Raw genomic sequence first — 21,409 nt, 5'->3', positions numbered from 1 at the left:
GCATTCCACTCCTTCCCCCATCATGGTCCAGCACTGCAGACTCCCACTATGCTCAACACCCATCCCTCTTCAGTTTGGCCCTGCTGAAGTACAGTACCCACTGTATTGTACTCCAAAGGAAAAGGTTGAATATGATCCTGGACATACACAAATCTTTAGCCGTTCTGGGATCCCACCTTCTCCTGAGACCTTCCCTTTCCCCATCCCCCTCACTGCTGATGGATTTTTTTGTTGGACTCTCTCCTCCAGCGGTTGTTTTTTAATAAAAGAATTGTGTTGCTTTGAAAGCAGTCTTTATTCTATTAATTGAAAGCAAACAGAGCCCTGCAAAGCAACAGACAATTATGTTAAACCTTCATATTGCATCGTCTGCACCAATCACCTCCTAGCATTACAAACACTGCTCTCCTGCGCATAGCAACAAATATTAGTGGTTTTCAGCTTCAAATTGCTGCCTCAAGGCATCCCTGATCCTTTTGGCCCTGCGCTGCGCCGCTCTAATAGCCCCAGTCGCTGGCTGTTCAAACTCCGCCTCCATGCGCTGAGCCTCTGCGGTCCAGCCCTGTGATCTTCTGGTACAGGAAGAAAATCCCTGCTTGCAGCTTCCTGAACAGGCCAGTGTTCCAAAAGATCTGTGTGTCATGCACCTTTCCGGACCAGCTTGCATTAATGTCTGTGAAACGTCCATGGTGATCCACAAGCGCCTGGAGAACCATTGAGAAACACCCCTTGTGATTAATGTACTCTGTGGCTAGGTAATCTGGTGCCAGAATTGGAGCACGCATGCCGTCTATCGCCCCTCTGCAGTTAGGGAAGCCCATTTACCATCCACAATGTCACGCACGTTGCCCAGAGACACAGTCTTTCAGAGCAGGATGCGATTAATGGCCCTGCACACTTCCATCAACATGAGTCCAGTGGTCAACTTTCCCACTCTGAACTGGTTAGCGACCGATTGGTAGCAGTCTGGAGTAGCCAGCTTCCACAGTGCAATCGCCATGCGCTTCTCCAGCGACAGGGCAGCTCTCATTCTCGTGTCCTTGCGCCGCAGGGCTGTGGGGAGCTCATTACACAGTCCCATGAATGTGGCTTTTCTTATCCGAAAGTTCTGCAGCCACTGCTCATTACCCCAGACGTGCATCACGATATGATCCCACCTCCAGTGCTTGTTTCCCAAGCCCAAAAGTGGCATTCCACTGTGGTCAGCACCTTTGTGAATGCCACAAGTATCATAACTACTACGTATGGTGAGATCAATGTCACACTCCTCTTGCCTTTGTAGTTTATGGAATAACTCCAATGCCACTCGTGACATGTTGGTCAGAGTGAGCAGCATACTGGTCAACAGTTCAGGGTCCATTCCTGTAGCCGAAGAGGCAGGGGACGCAGTACACAAACTGTTGAAAGATGGTGCCAAATGTGGATGGAAGCACAGGGATTGCTGGAATGCAATGCAATGCATCACAGGTCATTGGGACAGGACCCAAGATGCCCCACAACCCCCTCTGCCTTCCCATGTGTCTTAGTGGCAAAAGAGAAAGACGTGCTCCGTGGGATAGCTGCCCAGAGTGCACCACTCCGAATACCACTGCAAGTGCCGCAAGTGTGAACACGTTATTGCACAGGCAGCCGATAGTGTGAACACATAACAGCGTTTTCCCTTCAGTGCTCTCTGAGCGTTGTTGTAATTGCCAGCGCTGTAACTCTGCCAGTGTAGACATGCCCTAAGGCTATGTCTACACTCACAATTATATTGCTCAGGGGTGTGGAAAACACCCCTCTGAATGACATCACCAATAGAAGCCCTGGTGTGGACAGCGCTATGTCAGTGGGAGAGACATAGGTCCTGCCCCTCCTTGGGAGTGGTTTAATTATGTCAATAGGGCTATGTCTACACTACGAAATTAGGTCGAATTTATAGAAGTTGATTTTTTAGGAATTGTTTTATACAGTCGATTGTGTGTGTCCCCACTTAAGACCATTAAGACCATTAAGTCGGCAGAGTGCGTCCACAGTACCGAGGCTAGCATCGACTTCCGGAGCGTTGCACTGTGGGTAGCTGCCTTTCCTGCACCTCCGGAGTGTTGCAGTGTGGGTAACTATCCCTGCAGTCTCTGCTGCCCATTGGAATTCTGGGTTCAGATCCCAATGCCTGATGGGGCAAAAAACATTGTCGCGGGTGGTTCTGGGTACATGTCGTCAGCCACCTGCGAAAGCAACGACAGACAATCGTTTCACGCCTTTTTCCTGGGTTACCCGTGCAGATGCCATACCATGGCAAGCATGGAGCCCGCTCAGCTCACCGTCACCATATGTCTCCTGGGTGCTGGCAGACACGGGACTGTATTGCTATACAGCAGCAGCTCATGGTGCATTACGACTGGTAGCCATCCTCGTCGTCTCCTGGGTGCTCTTGGCCGGCCTTGGTGAGGTCGGTCAGGACGCCTGGGCAGACATGGGTGCTCCTGGCAGACCTCGGTGAGGTCTGTCAGGGGCGCCTGGACATAAATGGGAGTGACTCAGGTCATTCTCTTCTTTATGTTTTGTCTAATGGAGATTCAGTCAGACCTACCTGGAATATTGGTAGAGGAATAGCTCAGTGGTTTGAGCATTGGCCTGCTAACCCCAGGGTTGTGAGCTCAATCCTTGAGCGGGCCATTCTGCCTCAGGCTGCTCTCCCAGCCAGCAGCACCGTGAGCTGGAGACGATGACAGCTAGCAGTCGTACTGCACCGTCTGCTGCCAGCCTATCCCTTGCTCCTCCCTCCATGAAAGCAACGGCCAACAATCATTTTGTGCCTTTTTCCGTGCGGGCGCCATATTGCTGTCAGCATCGTCATCCACCCGCCGCTTCCGCTGCCACTCTGCTCTCCTGCTCATGCTATACCACGGCAAGCATGGAGCCCGCTGAGATCACTGCAGCAGTTATGGCCGTTCTAAACACCACGCGCATTAACCAGCAGTATACGCAGAACCAGAACCAGAACCTGCAAAAGGAGGCAAGTAGGCAACGGCAGTGTGGTGAGGAGAGTGATGAGGACATGGACACAGACTTCTCTCAAAGTACGGGCCCCAGCAATATGGATATCATGGTGGTAATGGGGCAGGTTCATGCCGTGGAACGCCGATTCTGGGACCGGGAAACAAACACAGACTGGTGGGACCGCATAGTGTTGCAGGTCTGGGACGATTCCCAATGGCTGCAAAACTTTCGCACGTGTAAGGGCACTTTCATGGAACTTTGTGACTTGCTTTCCCCTGCTCTGAAGCACCAGAATACCAAGATGAAAGCAGCCTTCACAGTTCACAAGCGAGTGGCGATAGCCCTGTGGAAGCTTGCAACGCCAGACCGCTACTGGTCAGTTGGGAATCAATTTGGAGTGGGCAAATCTACTGTGGGGGCTGCAGTGATCCAAGTAGTCAACACAATCACTGAGCTGCTGCTACCAAGTGTAGTGACTCTGGGAAATGTGCAGGTCATAGTGGATGGCTTTGCTGCAATGGGATTCCCTAACTATGGTGGAATGATAGACAGAATCCATATTCCTATCTTGGCACCAGAGCACCAAGGCAGCGAGTACATAAACCGAAAGGGGTACTTTTCAATGGTGCTGCAAGCACTGGTGGATCACAAGGGACGTTTCACCAACATCAATGTGGGATGGCCGGGAAAGGTACATGGCGCTCACATCTTCAGGAACTCTGGTCTGTTTCGACAGCTGCAGGAAGGGACTTTCTTCCCAGACGAGAAAATACCCGTTGGGGATGTTGAAATGCCTATAGTTATCCTTGGGGATCCAGCCTACCCCTTAATGCCATGCTTCATGAAGCCATACCCAGGCAGTCTGGACAGTAGTCAGGAACTGTTCAACTATAGGCTGAACAAGTGCAGAATGGTGGTAGAAAGTGCATTTGGACATTTAAAAGCGCGCTGGTGCAGTTTACTGACTTGGTTAGATCTCAGCGAAACCAATATTCCTATTGTTATTACTGCTTGCTGTGCGCTCCACAATATCTGTAAGAGTAAGGGGGAAGACGTTTATGGCGGGGTGGGAGGTTGAGGCAAATCACCTGGCTGCTGATTATGCACAGCCAGACACCAGGGCTGTTAGAAGAGTACAGGAGGGCGCGGTGCACATCAGAGAAGTTTTGAAAACCAGTTTAATGACTGGCCAGGCTACAGTGTGAAAGTTCTGTTTGTTTCTCCTTGATGAAAACCCCCATCCCTTGGTTCACTCTACTTCCCTGTAAGCTAACCACCCTCCCCTCCCCGCTTCGATCACCGCTTGCAGAGGCAATGAAGTCATTGTTGCTTCAAATTCATGCATTCTTTATTAATTCATCACACAAATAGGGGGATAACTGCCAAGGTAGCCTGGGAGGGGTGGGGGAGGGGGGAAGGACAAGGCCACACTGCATATTAAAACTTATTGAATGCCAGCTTTCTGTTGCTTGGGCAGTCCTCTGGGGTGGAGTGGTTGGGTGCCCGGAGACCCCCTCACTGCATTCTTGGGTGTCTGGGTGAGGAGGCTATGGAACTTGGGGAGGAGGGCGGTTGGTTAAACAAGGGCTATAGTGGCAGTTTGTACTCATGCTGCCTTTCCTGCACCTCAACCATACGCCGGAGTATATCAGTTTGATCCTCCAGTTGCCTCAGCATTGACTCCTGCTTTCTGTCAGCAAGCTGACGCCACCTATCATCTTCAACCCACCACTTATTATCTTCAACCTGCCACTTCTCCTCGCGTTCATATTGTGCTTTCCTGGATTCTAACATTATCTGCCTCCACCCATTCTGCTGGGCTCTTTCAGTGTGGGAGGGCTACATGAGCTCAGAGAACATTTCAATGCGAGTGCGGTTTTTTTCGCCTTCTAATCTTCACTAGCCTCTGGGAAGGAGATGATAATGTGAGTGTTGAAACATTTGCAGCTGCAGGAGGGGAAAAAAAGGGGGAGTAGTAGTTAAAAAGACACATTTTAGAGGACAATGGGTAGACTATTTCAGGGTGAACCTTGCTGTTAACGTTACATAACACGTGTGCATTTGGTACAAGGTCGCATTTTGCCTCTTATATTGAGGGTCTGCCGGTTTGGTGTGAGAGATCACACACAAAGAGCCGGCAGGCAACAGAATTTGGCTTCCAGGCAGCCACGGTAAGCCACAGTCTTTTGGCTTCTTTAACCTTCATAACATATGGGAATGGTTTCAAACAGCACCGCCCTCATTTCCCATACCAAACAGCCATTGGGCTGGCCATTTAAAATAGGTTGGCAATTTAAAAGGAGGGGCTGTGTTTTTCGGGTTAACGTGCAGCACAAACCCCACTAACCCCCCCCCCCCCAACATACACCCAATTCTCTGGGATGATCACTTCACCCCTCCCCCCACCGTGTTGCTAACAGCAGGGAAAATTTCTGTTCAGGCACAGGCAAACAGCCCAGCAGGAACGGCCACCTCTGAATGTCCCCTTAATAAAATTACCCTATTTCAACCAGGTGACCATGAATGATATCACTCTCCTAAGGATAACACAGAGAGATAAAGAATGGATGTTGCTTGAATGCCAGCAAACACCGGGACCATACACTGTCATGCTTTGTTATGCAATGACTCCAGACTACATGCTACTGGCCTGGAGTGGTAAAGTGTCCTACCATGGTGGACGGAATAAGGCTGCCCTCCCCAAAAACCTTTTGCAAAGGCTTTGGGAGTACATCCAGGAGAGCTTTATGGAGATGTCCCTGGAGGATTTCCACTCCATCCCCAGACACGTTAACAGACTTTTCCAGTAGCTGTACTGGCCGCAAATTAATCATTAAACACACTTGCTTTTAAACCATGTATTATATTTACAAAGGTCCCCTTCTCTGCCTGGCAGGTCCGGGAACCTGCCTTGGGTGGGTTCGGGGGGTACTGGCTCCAGGTCCAGGGTGAGAAACAGTTCCTGGCTCTTGGGGAAAATGGTTTCTCCACTTGCTTGCTGTGGGCTATCTTCAACCTCTTCCTCCTCCTCTTCATCTTCCTTGTCCTCAAAATGCACATCCCTGTTGCATGATAATCCATTGATGGAATCAAAGCAAGGGGTGGGGTAGTGGTGGCTGCACCCCCTAGAATGGCATGCAGCTCATCATAGAAGCGGCATGTCTGGGGCTCTGACCCCAAACGACCGTTTGCCTCTCTGGTTTTTTGGTAGGCTTGCCTGAGCTCCTTACTTTTCATGCAGCACTGCTGCGGGTCCCTGTTATAGCCTCTCTCCTTCATGCCCTTGGAGATTTTTTCAAATGTTTGGGCATTTCGTCTTTTGGAACGCAGTTCTGATAGCACGGATTCGTCTCCCCATACAGCAATCAGATCCCGTACCTCCCGTTCGGTCCATGCTGGAGATCTTTTGCGATTCTGCGACTCCATCATGGTCACCTCTGCTGATGAGCTCTGCACTCACCAGCAGCTTGCCGCGCTGGCCAAACAGGAAATGAGATTCAAAGGTTCGTGGGCCTTTTCCTGTCTACCTGGCCAGTGCATCTGAGTTAAGAGCACTGTCCAGAGTGGTCACAAAGGAGCACTCTGGGATAGCTCCTGGAGGCCAATACTGTTGAATTGCAACCCACACTGCCCCCAAATTCGACCCTGCAAGGTTGATTTCAGTGCTAATCCCCTCGTCAGGGGAAGAGTACAGAAATTGATTTTAAGAGCCCTTTAAGTCAAAGTAAATGGCTTCATCGTGTGGACGGGTGCAGAGTTAAATTGATCTAACGCTGCTAAATTCAACCTAAACTCGTAGTGTAGACCAGGGCTGGGAGAGCTCTCTCCCGTGGGCATAGAGCGGCTTACACCAGAGAGCTCGCAGCGGCACAGCTGCATCGGTAGAGCTGAGCTGTGCCACTGTAAGATCTCTAGTGTAGCTATGGCCCTAGACGCCATTCCTCTATTACGGTTTAGATACTGATTATCTGCATTTCTAATATCAGAGGGGCAGCCGTGTTAGTCTGTAGCCACAAAAACAAGGAAGAGTCCACTGGCACCTTAAAGACGGACAGATTTATTGGGGCATAAACTTTCGTGGGTAAAAAAACCCACTTCTTCAGATGCATGGAGTGGGTGTTTTACCCACGAAAGCTTAGGCCCCAATAAATCTGTCCGTCTTTAAGATGCCACCGGACCCCTCGTTGGTTTTGCATTTCTCACAAGTCCCTCGGAGTGTCTTGCCATTAGCCCACATCAGCGGTGTCGCAAGATCCCCATTTTTCGAATCGCCTCCTGCTCCCCCGCGGTGGCACTTTGGCGAGGGGCGGTGACCCCGCCACCCAGCCCGCGGGCAGATCAAGGCCGCCGCGGAAGCCGGCCGCGGCTCCCGCGCTTCCGCCGGGGGAGGAGGAGCCCGGCTGGCCGCGGGGAGGCAGGGCCGGGAGCAGCGGGAGGAGGAGGAGGAGGAGCCGCTGGAGCGGCAGGAAGGGTGTTTCCCTGCGCGGCTCCCTGCTGGGCGAGCGACTCGGGCAGGAAACTCCAAGCCCAGCGCGGCCCAGGGAGAGAAGCCGCCCCGGCCACAACCACCCGCGGCGGCGGGGAGCCGGGCCCCCGGCAGGCAGAGAAGCGGCGACCCCGGGGGTGAGAGACACTTGCCTTCTTCCCGCCCCTTCGCCCCGCCGGCACGGAGCCCGCTGGGGCGCGCCGCAGGGTCCTGGGGGGGGGGCCGCGCCGCCTCTTCGGCCGCCCCCGGAGCCCAGCTTCCCCCGAGCTGCCGCTTGGCTGGCCTCTGAGGGTTTGTGCTGGGGCTGGGCCCCTCTCTGGCCGCAGCCTTCGCCTGCTTCCCACCCCGCCCGGCGGCGACTCCGGGCCGGCTCTGTACCTCCGCTTGCTGCTGTGTCTCGTGCAGCGCCCGGCCCCGTGCGAGGGCTAAGCAAGGAGCTCCCCGCGGGTGGGGGGATGGCAAGTGGGAGTCCGCGGGGAGGCAGAATTGAAGCTCTAGCGCTATTTATAGTATGGCGGCATGTAAGGCGCTGGCTTTCAAGCTTTTTTTTGGCTGAGGACCCAGTTGAAGAAAATTGTTGATGCCCCTGACCCAACAGAGCTGGGGATGAAGGGTTCAGGGCGTGGGAGGGGGCTCTGGGCTAGGGTTGGGGTGTGGGAGGGGGTCAGGGATGAGGGTTTGGGGTGCAGGAAGGGGTTCCAGGTTTGGGGGGGGGCTCAGGGCTAGGGTTGGGGTGTGGGAGGGGGTCAGGGATGAGGGTTTGGGGTGCAGGAAGGGGTTCCAGGTTGGGGGGGGGGGCTCAGGGCTGGGGCAGGGGATTTGGGCACAGGGTTGGGGCACGGATTTGTCTCCGGCAGCTTCCCGCCTGTCCTGGCACGGCGGACCACGCTGTGCCCTGGAAGCGGCCAGCAGCAAGTCCAGCTCCTAGGCAGAGGCATGCGCCTCTCCCCCACAGGCACCCACCCCTCCCAGTTCCTGTTGGCCGGGAACTGGCCAATGGAAGAGCGGAGCCGATGCTCAGGGTGGGGGCAGTGCATGGGGCCCCGTGGCCCCCCTGCCTAGAAGCTGGACCCACATCTGACCGCTTCTGGGGCACAGTGCGGTGTCAAAACAGGTAGGCACTAGCCTGCCTGAGCTGGGCAGCACCGCCGATGGGACTTTTAATGTCTCGGTCGACAGTACTGACTAGAATGACCCAATGCCTGACATGCCGTGACCCAGGGGTCACAACTCGAAGTTTGAAAAACGCGGATCTAAGGGCCCCAGAATCGGGCTCTTTTGTACTAAATGTATATCCCTGTGTCCCACCACTGGGGAAGTGAAGGGAAAGAGGGATTTCCAATGACTTATCTGCATGCACTGCTAACCTCAACAAATTGAGGGTTATGGTTACTGCGCGATCTTGTTATCCTGAAATTATTGAATGCTTTAGTATGCACCATATTGTACCATATTGTTATTTATTAATTATACTGCGGTAGTGCTCAAAGTGCCAATCACATGCTTATGTGTAACTACGGTTCTTGCTAATAAACTGTATGTGAAGACAGGATAGAGGTAAAATAACAGAAGTAAGTATTGTAGATTTGAAGGGAAATGATTAGCAATTTCAGGCCCCATCCTGCAATTGGTAGCATACAGGCCATTACAGGATCAGGGCTTGAATGTATATAAAAATACTTCTATTTTATTGCTTGAAGCAATTTAGTCTATTCTCACGTGTGTGTGTATGTTTTGTTTTTAACGCTTGTTCCCATATCTCAGGGGTGAGTAATTTATGGCCCGGGGGCCACATCTGGCCCTCCAGCCGGTTTAAACTGGCCCTCGAGCTCCTGCCGCGGAGCGGGGTTTGGGGCTTGCCCTGCTCCGGGGCTCCAGCCAGGGAGCAGGGTCTGAGGTCACTCTGCGCGTGCATGCCAAGGTTCCCGGAAGCAGCAACATGTCCCCACTCTGGCTTCTACGCTTAGGGGCAGCCAGAGGGCTCTGCGTGCTGCCCCCACCCCAACTGCCACCCCCATAGCTCCCATTTGTTGGGAACTGTGGCTAATGGAAGATGCGGGGGCAGTGCCTATGGACATTGCCGCATGTAGAGATGCCTGGCCATACCTCCGCATAGGAGCCGGAGGGGGAACATGCTGCTGCTTCCAGGAGCTGCTTAAGGTAAGCACTGCCCGGAACCTGCACCCCTGACCCCCTCCCATGCCCCAACCCCCTGCCCCAGCCCTGATCCCTCTTCCGCACCCTAACTCCAATTTCGTGAGCATTCATGTCCCACCATACAATTTTTCATACCAAGACATGGCCCTCGGGCCGAAAAGTTTGCCTACCCCTGCCATATCTAGTGCACACACTGGTTTGTCATTGAAGCGTTGTTAGGACTATGCTACTTGTATTATATATACAACGAATAATAGAAAATTAGATTAAAAATAAAAAAAACCTATGAAGAATTACATGGATTTGCAGGTGAAAGGGGGTAAAGGCCAATGTGTGTTTAAATAAAAATATTATCCAGAGCAAGACCTTTGAGGAAGTTGATTCTTCTCCAATTAAAATAATGTTGCCTCTCTGTTGTAATGGAGAATATAAAAAAATACGTCATTCACCAGAGGACATTGTGGTGATCCGACAACATTTAATCTATTTGCTCAGCATGACTTTCTGAACATTTAAATGGACTTAAATCTATTGGAAAGTCTTTCTAGTGGTGCAACAAGTCTGTCAACAGCCAGTATGTTTTAGTAAGACACATCACCTTTGTTTTTAGCCCTGCAGTATTTGCTAATGGGTTAAAGCATTCAGATATGTTGCACTTTATATCATGGAAGCATACTACAAGCAAAAAGAAAAGGAGTACTTGTGGCACCTTAGAGACTAACAAATTTATTTGAGCATAAGCTTTCGTGAGCTACTCACAAAAGCTTATGCTCAAATAAATTTTGTTAGTCTCTAAGGTGCCACAAGTACTCCTTTTCTTTTTGCGAATACAGACTAACACGGCTGCTACTCTGAAATACTACAAGCAGTTCATGCTTTATGACATACAGTGAACCTGTCTTATGAGACCACCCAGAGGGCCAACATTTTTTTTTTAAATGGTTGCCTTGGCATTTAAATATAAGGCCAAAGAATTTTTACTAGAAGCCTTGGAAATACTTACAGTAATCATATAAGAAATGGAGTTGCCTATTGGAGGTTCTAGTCCTTGCTGCCGGTCTCACTGTACACTAATATTTGTTTGCCATAATGTATAATTGTAATGAACTATATATTGAAAGGGTTTATCCATGTACCATTTTTAATTTGTGTACTTCTGAAATTGGAATTTGTAATAATACTTTGTTGAAACTTCTTTATGCTTTCTGGGCCATGTTATTACATATGTTTAAAAATGGTCATGCTTAGATCGAATAGCTATGATTTGTACAGTTGTTTACTCCTTACATTAGCATTCCAACTCATGGACTAGTCCAACTCAAATTTTGTCACTTTTCAAAAGCTGTTTTGGCATTTAAACATGGTGTTACAGCTTGCCTCTTCTAAATTGATTCTTTAAAAGGTGTTATCCTGAGTAATTTGTCTGTGAAGTTTAACTGGTGTAAAAAGACTCATGTTGATGCAGTTCACAGGGCGTGGGATTTGTTTAAAAAAAATGCAAATTGTAGAATGTTGGGGTAGGGCAGAAGGATTTTGTGTTAATCTGATCAGGGTTTTTTTTCTAGTAAGAGAGAATTCTGACATGAATATTGCAAATTAAAGTTAAAAAAAATCTGCAAAGTACAGAATGTAGCAGGAAAGTGGTTTTAAAAAAAACAAAAATAAACTGAGGTTAAAGAAGTTGCTGTAAGGGGTGATATGATTGGACTTGTGGAGTCTTCTCTATTGTAATTTAAAAATACAAAGGTTCACAAAAATATAAACACTAAATAAAAATAAAATGAAATGCAATTCAAGATAAAAACGGATATGTCAACAAAAAAGTACCGAGAACTATACTTAGAGTAACTAAGACCATGATCCTACCAGCTGTGCAGGTTAACCCCTGTACCTGTTTAAAGCCCTGCTGACTTTATTATGATTTTCCACTATTTCCCCATATAATTGTCTAAGGTTTATTTGAAAATTTATATTGACCTTATTGAAATCTGAGGATTTTATCTAAATATTATCTGACTGTACCTGTTAAGTTGGGCTAAACCATAACACTCTTTGAGTTGATTTTTTTTAAAGGTTGCATGGGTAAAGTTAATTCTTGCATTTTTCTGACTTTTGAGTGGTTGACTGTGTGACCTTATTGCCCTTTGAATGTAGTTATTTGCATGTAAGTTCCTAGGTTTTATTAAAGCAAACTGAAAAAAACAAAAGTTTCTTTATGTGGAACCATGCTGACCCTGTGCATGGGTCATCATCAGGGTTTGAACCTAGGACCATGAGATCCATGTCACAAACCTTCACCACTGCATTTTTTATGTGGACCAGACAGTAAAGGTCTGTGTGACACACAATACACTTTGCCTTTGGCTTATATCGCTATTTGCAAAACAGCTAGGGAGTTGTGGAAATCAAGAGTCATGGGTTCTGTTCCTCACTCTGGAGGGGAGTAAGGTCTAATGGTGACAGACAGCACAGCCAAGCACATAAATTTGGCACATTCTTTCAGAAAGACAGAGTGCTTGATTGGACTTGGGTCTGCCATAATAGAGACTGGGTTCTATTTCCATCTCTGACTAGAACTTGTAGTCTCTTCCTGGCTTCCATTCCAGCATGACAGCCTCTGTGCCAAAATGGGTGGACGTGGGAATGCTGCTACTAGGCCTGTATCCATATCCCATCTAAAATTCAAATATGGTGGTGCCTGGGAGCATGCTTAGTGCAGATAGTGGGCCAGCGAGCACGGGAACATGCTTAGTGCAGATGGAACGTTCCTAGATTTTAGCAGCAAGTCTGTGACAAGCTTTACAGGGCAGGTGCAAATTGTCATTTTCAGAGGCTTATAAATGGCCAGTGTCTGGGTGAATTTTCACAGCAACAACAAAAGGCACCTCTCTGAATCCAGGGCTTAATGCATTTCAAGCCCTTGCTCCATATAACACAGAAGATAAACATTTATAGTATACGCCTATTCAATGGATAACTTTGGGTATTGTTTGTGTATTGCCTCTGTCATTTAACTGTAGTCAAAAGTATCCTCCAAATTTTAAAAAAATTAACCAAATCACTCATTTTTTCCATACTGATGCTACAGCTTAATTACTGCATGATGAAAATTAGATTTCTGCCATCCTCCAATCTTTGTATTAACCTGGATTAAACATCTAGCATCACTCAATCTGAAGAACTGCTTTTACAACTTCCTGTAGATTAAGGCACAGAACCTGAAACACTAGTTCTTATCATGTTTGGGCATGACAAAGTATTGCAGTTAATTTGTGGTGGTCATATCTTACATTGTTTTTCTAAACAAAAGTATTTTCCTAACACAAATCTAAAGACTTCCTCAATATCTATGGCTTCTCTATATGCTGTTTGCTCTTTTCCACTAATTTTATGCATCTGTCTATCTGTAAAAATTGAGTTTACAGAAATATTTGTAAATAGCAGAAAAGATCATGTCTCCAGATAGCTCGATGTTTTAGGGAAGTCTGAACTGTGTAAACCTCAGCGTACTGGAAAAAGTGGGATTTCAAAACTGTTACACGCAGCTAACCAGTATGACTAATGTATGTCATTTTAGTAGAAAATGGGCTAGTATTCCCTACCCCCACTCTTGACCAGTCAGTGAGTTGAGTAACAAGTGAACTTAATGCAGTGTATGCAAAACAACAGACCATCCCAGAGAGAATGTTTAAAGATATCTGCAAAAAGATCAAGCAGATTGAATTCTTTATAGTTTTGTTTCCCCTTCCTGGACATCTTTGGTGGTCCAGCATATTTGGAAGAGGGTTGTTTCTGCTTGGAGGCCCCCACCACCTGCAAAACAGGATAGAGTTCATGTATCACTATCCATCATTTATCAAATTGCCTCTGTTGCTTGTGTTTTAGGGACACTTGCCCTCTCCCTTCATTACAGGGGAGTATCTTTGGGGTGAGAGTGCTTGTCTTAATTTTCTGTAAATGAACGGTTTTGGGAGTGGAAAATCTTCTTTACTCTTCTACATTCCTCAACGGCAGGCAGCCCAAGAGCAGCTCCTCTTCCCCACTGCTTCTGGATTTGAGTTGCTTCATTCTTCCTGTCCGCTGCTGTCACCATGAGGGATCCCAGCTGGCCTCTTCTCTTATGTAATAATAGGGTTTGGAGCTGGAGAGATTTCCCCTCTCCCTGTGACATACTGAAACAGTTGAGATGAGCAAAGATGCTCAAGCTGGAGACCCCTCAGTATAGGAGTGGGCCGCTGGCAGGTCATGGTCTGTGAGAGATCCTCTGTTTTGGAAAGTCGCTTACCCAACTTATGTGCCAGATATGGATTTGTTAATCTTCCGGGCATGCCCATAAAGCCCAGCTTTTCTCTCTTCTGCACTTCAGGAGTGACTGGACTGAGGGTTGGTATGATTATATTCATGGTTGGGGCAGTCCTTCTATAATATTGTGTGCATTTTAGCTTAGGGATAGATACCCAGGCCATAGGATGGACATCTATAGATATATTTCTATAAATTCAGATAAATACAATTTCTGTTTGGAGGAGAGAAGGGTTTCTCTCTACAGGAAGAAGGTTAAAAGAAAAATGTTAACATCTTTAATTACTTAAACGAGGGAATTAACAGTACATTAATAAAATTATCAGATACTACTAAGCTGTGAGGAATTGTAAAGGAGGACAGGCCAATAATATAAAGCAACCTTAAAGAGACAAGTGTCATAGTTACTTGGTTACCTGCACCTTTGACTCTTCCTGATTTCTGAGTGTTATTCTTCGAGTACTTGAAGATGTCTGTTCCACTGTAGGTGGGTGCGTGCCTCATGCACAGGTGACAAAGAACTTTTTCCCTCAGTGATACCCACCAGGATGGCTCAAGCGCCCACTGCCGCCACATGCCACTGCATGCTGGTATAAGAGGGCGGAGCTGCCCCTGATGCTCCTCGGTTCCTTCTTACCTCCAGTGAAGCTTGTCAGAACGACTTCAGACTTGTGACAAGTACTTCCCTCAATCCTTGTATATTAGGGTGACAGTATTTCCCAAAGGCAAAATGGGACACCGTGTGGAGGTAGCCTGAGGAGTCTCTCCCCCCCCTCCCCCAGCAGGCCTTTGCTGGCCCGAACTCTACCCCACCCCCCAGGGTTGGCGTCTCTGCTCTCCCGAGCCCTGTCCCCCTCCCTGCGTGGGGCTGGCATTGCTGCTTACCCAAGCGCTGTCTGTCCCCCACTTGGGGGGGGCTGGCGTTGCTGCTTGTCCGAGCCCAGCCTGCTCCCTGCCCAAGCCTACCCTCCCTCCCTGCGTGGGGCTGGCATTGCCGCTCACCCCATGCACGTTCCTCCACATCCCACTTCTCTGACAAAAGTGCTAAAAAAGCACTTTTGCGAAAAAAAGTTGGGACGGCTGGAACAGGGCTTAAGACAGGGACTGTTCCGGCCAAAACCGCATGTATGATGATCCTATTGTTTACAGTAACAGGATATATAAACATTTAGTTAGTTGTAGCTATTTTAGCTAGTTTTAGTGATTGTTTTTGTTTTAGGCCATCTTTCCCCATTTTTGTAGTGGGGATTAGTACGAAAACGATGCCTTGCTTGCCAGGATTTGAGTCCTACCAGGCTTGTGCTAAGCATATGCTGGTTAGTGACCTCCACCCAACCTACTTAAAATGTCTAGAAGAATCCCATGCTAGTGACAAATGTCACACATGTAAAGAATTCAAGCCCTGCTCAAAGAAAGAGTGGCGAGGCTCAAGTTCTTGCTTGTGGAGGCAGCCTTTTGTCTTCCACTAGAGTCAGCACATGGGGAAAGCACTCCGAGCACATCAGCTTTGGTGTGGAGTGCTGCACCACAAATGTTTGTGGCTTCTGGGTCCCATTTGCTGGTATCAAAGAGAAGACTTGGGTCTGTTTCGCATTTGGTACCTCGATCAAGTATATTGGTACCCACTGGGTAGTAGAGGCAGAGTCTCTATGAAATGTTTGAGGGGGCTCTCTCCCTAGAGCACTCACTCCCCAGAAGGGATCGCTGCCTCTGGAACTGTGCCAAGTCTGTTGAGGCCATCCCCTGAAAGGCCTTTACGGAGTCATCAGTTGCTGCCACTCCCAACCACTCTGGAGGCTTATGCAGCCACAAGAGACTTGCTTAGCCTCTCGATACTGGTATTGCCAGCAGTACGGGAAGGTATACAGCTGGTACCGATGCGTACGGTGTCTATCTCACCGCATCGAGAGCCTTCAGGATCTTTACCCACCAGAAGGCCACAAAAACTGGTGCAATTGAGAGGCAAGCCGTTGATGATGTCCTTGGTTTTGCCATCTCCGGGATCTGGTTGTCTCTCGCCATTCTCAGCTGGTTCTGCCCTGCCGTTTTCAGAGGCATTGGATTTGTCCTCATCAGATTCATAGGAGAGGTTGTCTATATCCCATCCAGGATGGGAAACACACCTGCCTCAGCGTCTTGGGGACTATGGACCATGCAGCAGTCTCAATGCTGGCTTCCGTCTCAGATACAATGGTCCAGGCAAAGATGCATTGTAGCGGCCCATACCAGTGGCCATTCTGGGCTCCATGGATCCGTGTTTGCCCTCTGGATAGGACTTTTCCTTTCCCCTTTTGCTCGCTGTTCTGGAGAGCATACTGCTGCTGTCATCATCAAGAGCATCGCTCAAAGGTACCCTGTACAGAGTCCAGTACTGTGAAGTCAGAAGCCACTCGGGCACCATCTCTGCTGCAAGATACAGACCAACCACCACTTCAGATGCCTGCTGCATCCTCCTCCTTGTACCCAGACGAGGCTGTTGAGCAATCAAGTGTCTCACCACCACAACCAGAGGACTTCAGAGCTCATCAAGACCTTTTAAAAAAAAAAAAAAAAGTGGCCTCTATACTTGGCATTAAGGCAGAGGAGGTGTGAGAGTTCTCACAAGTTGGTAGACATCCTGGTATTGGCCACTCTGGCCAGGGTGGCTCTACCAATTCATGATGCCATCATGGAGCCAGTCAAGGCCCTGTGGCTGACAATGTCCTTCTTGCCATGCACCATGAAATGAGCTAAAAGGAGGTACTTTGTCCCTTTAAGGGGTATCAACGTTTTTACTCCCCTCCCTCTTTTCTCTGGTGGTGGCAGCTGCCAATGAGTGTGAGAGGCAGGGACAACAAGCATCCATGCCAAAAGGCAGACTTGGAGGGTAGATCTGTTTGGTGGCAAGCTTTATTCTTCAGGAAAACTGCAGTTTAGGATTGCAAACCAACAGGCACTCCCGAGTCAATATGACTTTACGCTCTGGGAGACATTTATACAATTTAAAGACAAGTTACCAGAGGACTGCAGACAAATGTTTGCGGTGATGGCTGATGGACCAGGTAAGCTGATCGCCAGGACAGCTTGTATAGCACAGACTTGGCTGCTTGAATGATGGTGTCAGGTATTGCTATGAAGAGGTGTTTGTGTTTGCAGTTGTCTGAGCTGCCCTTAGAGGTCCGACAGGCAATCCAGGACCTCCCTTTTGAAGGTCCCACTCTGTTTTTACACAAGACAGTTGACGGTTCATCTTAAGAATACCCCAGCAACTAAAAGAAAACAGTTTCTTCTGCAGCAGCCATACAGGCACCAAGGATTACCTACCAGATCCCAAGATCCACCAAGGAAAAAGGGCAGGGAGGCAACCGCCACCATCCTCCTCTTCAGCATCAGTGGGCTCATCCTGTTCAGCCGCTGTGTCCAAACAGGCATTATGGTGGGTTTGTTGAGGACAGTGTACAGTTACTGTAGTTCCATGTGTTCCCAAGCATTTGTTTACCATATTCTCATGCCACTTCCTAAGTGCTTGGGGCCATGTAACATCAGACTGCTGGGCCTTAAGCACCGTGAAACTGGGATATGCTCTCCAGTTCAGTTCTCACCCCCAATCCCCAAGCCTTCCTTCCTTCATTCCTCTTCAGAGACCATTCTCATGAGATTGTCCTCCAACAGGAAGTCCAATCTCTTCTTCAATTTGCCACTGTAGAGGAAATCCCATTGTGCTTCGGAAGGAAAGGCTTCTATTCCCATTATTTCCTCATTTCCAAAGCATAATGGGGTCTCAGGGCTATTTTAGATCAGAGGTTTGAACAAATTCCTGAAGAAAATAAAATTCCTCATGGTTACCCTATCTGTCCCTGGAACACGGGACTGTTACAGTGCCCTCGACTTAAAGGATGCTTACGTCCATGTTGTGATACACCACAACCATTGGAAGGTTCTCAGATTTGTGGTGAATGGGTTCCATTACCTGTTTGTGGTACTTTGATTCAGTCTTTCAGCCGCTCCTGGGGTGTTCACAAAATGCGTGACCTTGGTGGCAGTGCATCTACAAAAATTAGGAGTCCATGTGTTCCTGTACCTGGATCACTCTTCGATTGGAGGTTGGTCTGAGGCCCAAGCGTTAGCCAATGTATCGACAATCCGGTCCACGTTTGATGATAGACCTTCTAGTAAATCAAGACAAATCAATCCTAAAAACAGTACAAAGAGTAGAGTTTGTTAGGGCAGTCTTAGACCTTAGGCCTTACTATCTCAATCCAGGTTCGAAATATGGGACCTAGTACTGCAGTTTGAAAGCATACCCTTTCACTATGGCACTCAGCTGCCTCAGGCTTCTTGGTCACATGGCAGTGTGTACCTATGTAGTCCATTATGTCAAGCTCCAACTCAGAAGGCTGCAGGCATGGCTAGCTTAGCTGTATGTCCTAAGTTGTCTTTATTTGGACAGGATGGTTTGAGTGCCAGTGTTGGTTTTGTCAGCTCTGGATTGGTGGATGAATCCTCTGAAAATTTGCATGGGGGTCCTCTTTGTTCCTCCACTACCACCCCTCACTCTAGTCACAGATGCATCATTGCTGGATTGGGGAGCTCATCTGGGATCTCTGCAGACTCAAGATCTTGGGTCGTCTCAAGATCTAAAGATCCATACTGATGTCAGAGTGTTAACAGTGGTTCATTTCACCTGCTTGACCTCCCTCCCCCAAATAGTCACAGAGCTGTGTTTTAGAATTTAATAAATTCTTTCCTACTATGTTTTACATAAACAGACAGGGAGGAGTGCAGTCAACCCAACTATGCCAGGAGGCAATTTGCCTCTCGGACTTTTGTGTAAACAACTTGATTAATGTCAGAGCTACTTACCTTCCAGGGAAACAGAACATGTTAGCAGATCAGCTGAGCAGGTTGTTCTTCAATCACCACGAGTGGTCGTTATGCCCAGATGGGGCCAAATCTATCTTCCAGCTCTGAGGGACTCCCCAAGTGGATCTGTTTGCAACAAAAGCTGTTGGCCCAGGCTCACTGACAGATGCCTTTCTCTCCTCTTGGAAGAATTCCCTTCTGTACGCCTTGACTCTAATGCCACTGCTACTCAGGGTTTTGTTCAAGGTTAGACAAGATCAATGCTCGCCTCATCCTTATAGCAGCAGCATTGCCTCATCAACACTGGTACTTGACCCCTACTAGTCTTGTCAATCAAATCGCCACTCTCTCCCCCGTTGGATCTGGACATCATCTCCCAGGGCTAAAGTAGGCTGCTCCATCCCAATCTCTGAGGTCCCCTTCTGACAGCATGAATGCTTTATGATTGACACCATTTGAGAGCTCTTGTTCAAAGGACATTCAAAAAGTGCTTTTGAATAACAGAAACCCCTTATTTAGGAGTAGTTACTTGGGTAAGTGGAAGCACTTCTCCATTTGGTCCCATCAGAAAGGCACATCTCCGGAGTGTGCACCCCTAAGCCTTGTACTGAACTATCTCCTTTACCTAAAACAGAGTTTTTTCATTAGGTCTACTAGAGTGCATCTGGCAGTTGTTTCAGCCTTTCACATTTAGGTAGATCCTTTCTTTTCCCCTAACCCCATCATGACCAGATTCCTGAAGGGTTAGGTCAGGTTGTATCTTCATGTGCTCGATCTCATCCCTCCCTGGGATCTGAATTGGGTCCTAGCTAAATTTATGGGTCCACCCTTTGAACCACTTACATCTTGTTCTCTGCTGTACCTCTCCATGAAAGTAGCATTTCTAGTGGCCATTACTTTTGCTAGAAGGGTTGGAAAGTTAAAAGCCCTGCTATCAGACCTTCCCTATACAGTTCTCCATAGGGATAAGGTTTATCTCCATCTTCACCCAAATTTCTCTCTTGACCAGGCAATCTGTTTGCTAACTTTCTTTCTGAAGCCTCATGCTCAGAGGGATGAGGAGAGGCTACATTCACTGGATCTCAGAATGGTCTCACTTTTTATCTGGACCGTATCAAGCCCTTCAGAGCTTCAACTCAGTTGTTTGTTGCAATTGTGGACAGAGGGAAAGGCAAATCAGTATCCATGCAGAAGATTTCATCCCAGATCTCTGTGCATTCCTTTATACTACCATTTGGCTAATATAAGCCCAGCAGCTGGAAGATTGGTGCATTCTAGTATAGCACAGGCAACATGTGCAACTTTCTTGGCATAAGTATCTCTTATAGACATCTGTAAAATGGCGACGGGTACTACCAAGGGAAAAAGTTCTCCAACAGTTGTGCACGAGGTACACACACATTTACAGTGGAATGGATTTCTGCAGCACATCTCGAAGAATAGCAGAAACAGAAACGTAGGTAACTGTTCCCCCCTCTTCCCCCACTTCCTTCCAGGTCTCAAGCTGTCACCTCTCTCAATGTGGAATCATGTAATTCTTCCCTTCTTAGACCAGGCCATGAGTTGCAGTCCCCTGGTACTAACCATGATGAAGTTCAACAGGTCAGCCTTAGGTTCAGTACCTGCAGTTCTGTTCCCTCCAGGAGCTATTATCAGTGGCAATACGTTGACCAGCCAGTCTTCTTAAAACCAGTGTTATTTATTTAGAACAAAAGAATTTCAGAGAAAACAGATCTTAAAACAATAAATAAGCTATACACATGTCTAGCTTACCAGGTATCTGTCCATCTTCTTCTGTATGGGGATCTTTGGTCTAACCTTCCTGTTGAAGGTTAGACCAATTGCCCACTATTGAAAAACAAATTCACACCCTACCTTAATCTGAATTAAAGTGCAATAGCTATTCCTAAATATTCCTGAGAGTCCAAGGAAGTTTCTCTGTACAAAGGATAAGTTATGTAGAACAGCACCACTACAGGTGCATAGGATACTAATGTACTATTTCCTCTGTTCTGAAGCAATGGCTGATAGGGGAGTAATGAAGTGCTACAATAGCCCGACCAGGGCTCAGAAACTCCTTGAACCAGGCTCTCTGCTCATGTGTGTCTCAGACATATCCTAGCAAGGGCTCTCTGGATGTATCGCTTGGTTTTTTGTTTTTATTTTATTGGGATTGGTTAGTTGTTTGTTCAATAAACTGGTAATTTAATTACTGAGGCTTGACTGTTGCAAGCATTTATCCCCAAAGAGCAACCCAGAAAAGTCAGAGTACCGTCATCCTGTTCTGATGAGGGCTTGATCTGATAGGTCTTTTTCCATCTCTAACTTTTATGATTCGGTTAAATATGTGTGTCAGTGTGTATCTGTGTTTATGCAGATACCATCTGTTGGGTGGTTCGATAAGGGATGGAAACTTAAAATGTGTGAACTGTATTAGATCTTTGCTCAAATTAGTCAGCTGCCTTCTGCAACCGCAAAAGATTCTCTTCCTGTCTTAATAAACTGTAAACTAGATGTTGTGCTTTTATGAAGTCTTCATGAGCCAAAGCCTTCTCCAGTGACTTTAGGAATGGAACTACTTACCTGGGTTTCCCAGATATATCATTTTGTCCCTGACATGGTATTGATGATACTAAAAAA

The 21,409-nt window shown here is 47.7% G+C and overlaps 1 protein-coding gene across 4 annotated transcripts in view; it reads left to right on the top strand.

Annotated features, from left to right (window-relative positions):
• Window positions 1–7,430: 7,430 nt before the first annotated feature.
• Window positions 7,431–21,409, top strand: part of CYFIP1 (cytoplasmic FMR1 interacting protein 1) — a 126,344-nt gene continuing 112,365 nt past the window's right edge. Inside the window, exon 1 of one of the 4 annotated variants that reach the window (XM_038410472.2) lies at window positions 7,431–7,605. The gene's annotated coding sequence lies outside the window, so the exon portion shown is untranslated. Of the gene's footprint in view, window positions 7,608–21,409 lie in introns of all 4 variants that reach the window. The other 3 variants (XM_043493384.1, XM_038410457.2, XM_043493451.1) reach the window with 3 other exon arrangements.

The sequence above is a fragment of the Dermochelys coriacea genome, chromosome 1, assembly GCF_009764565.3.
Source record: "Dermochelys coriacea isolate rDerCor1 chromosome 1, rDerCor1.pri.v4, whole genome shotgun sequence".
NCBI lineage: Eukaryota > Metazoa > Chordata > Testudines > Dermochelyidae > Dermochelys > Dermochelys coriacea.
This window is presented reverse-complemented; position numbering and strand designations above follow the sequence as displayed.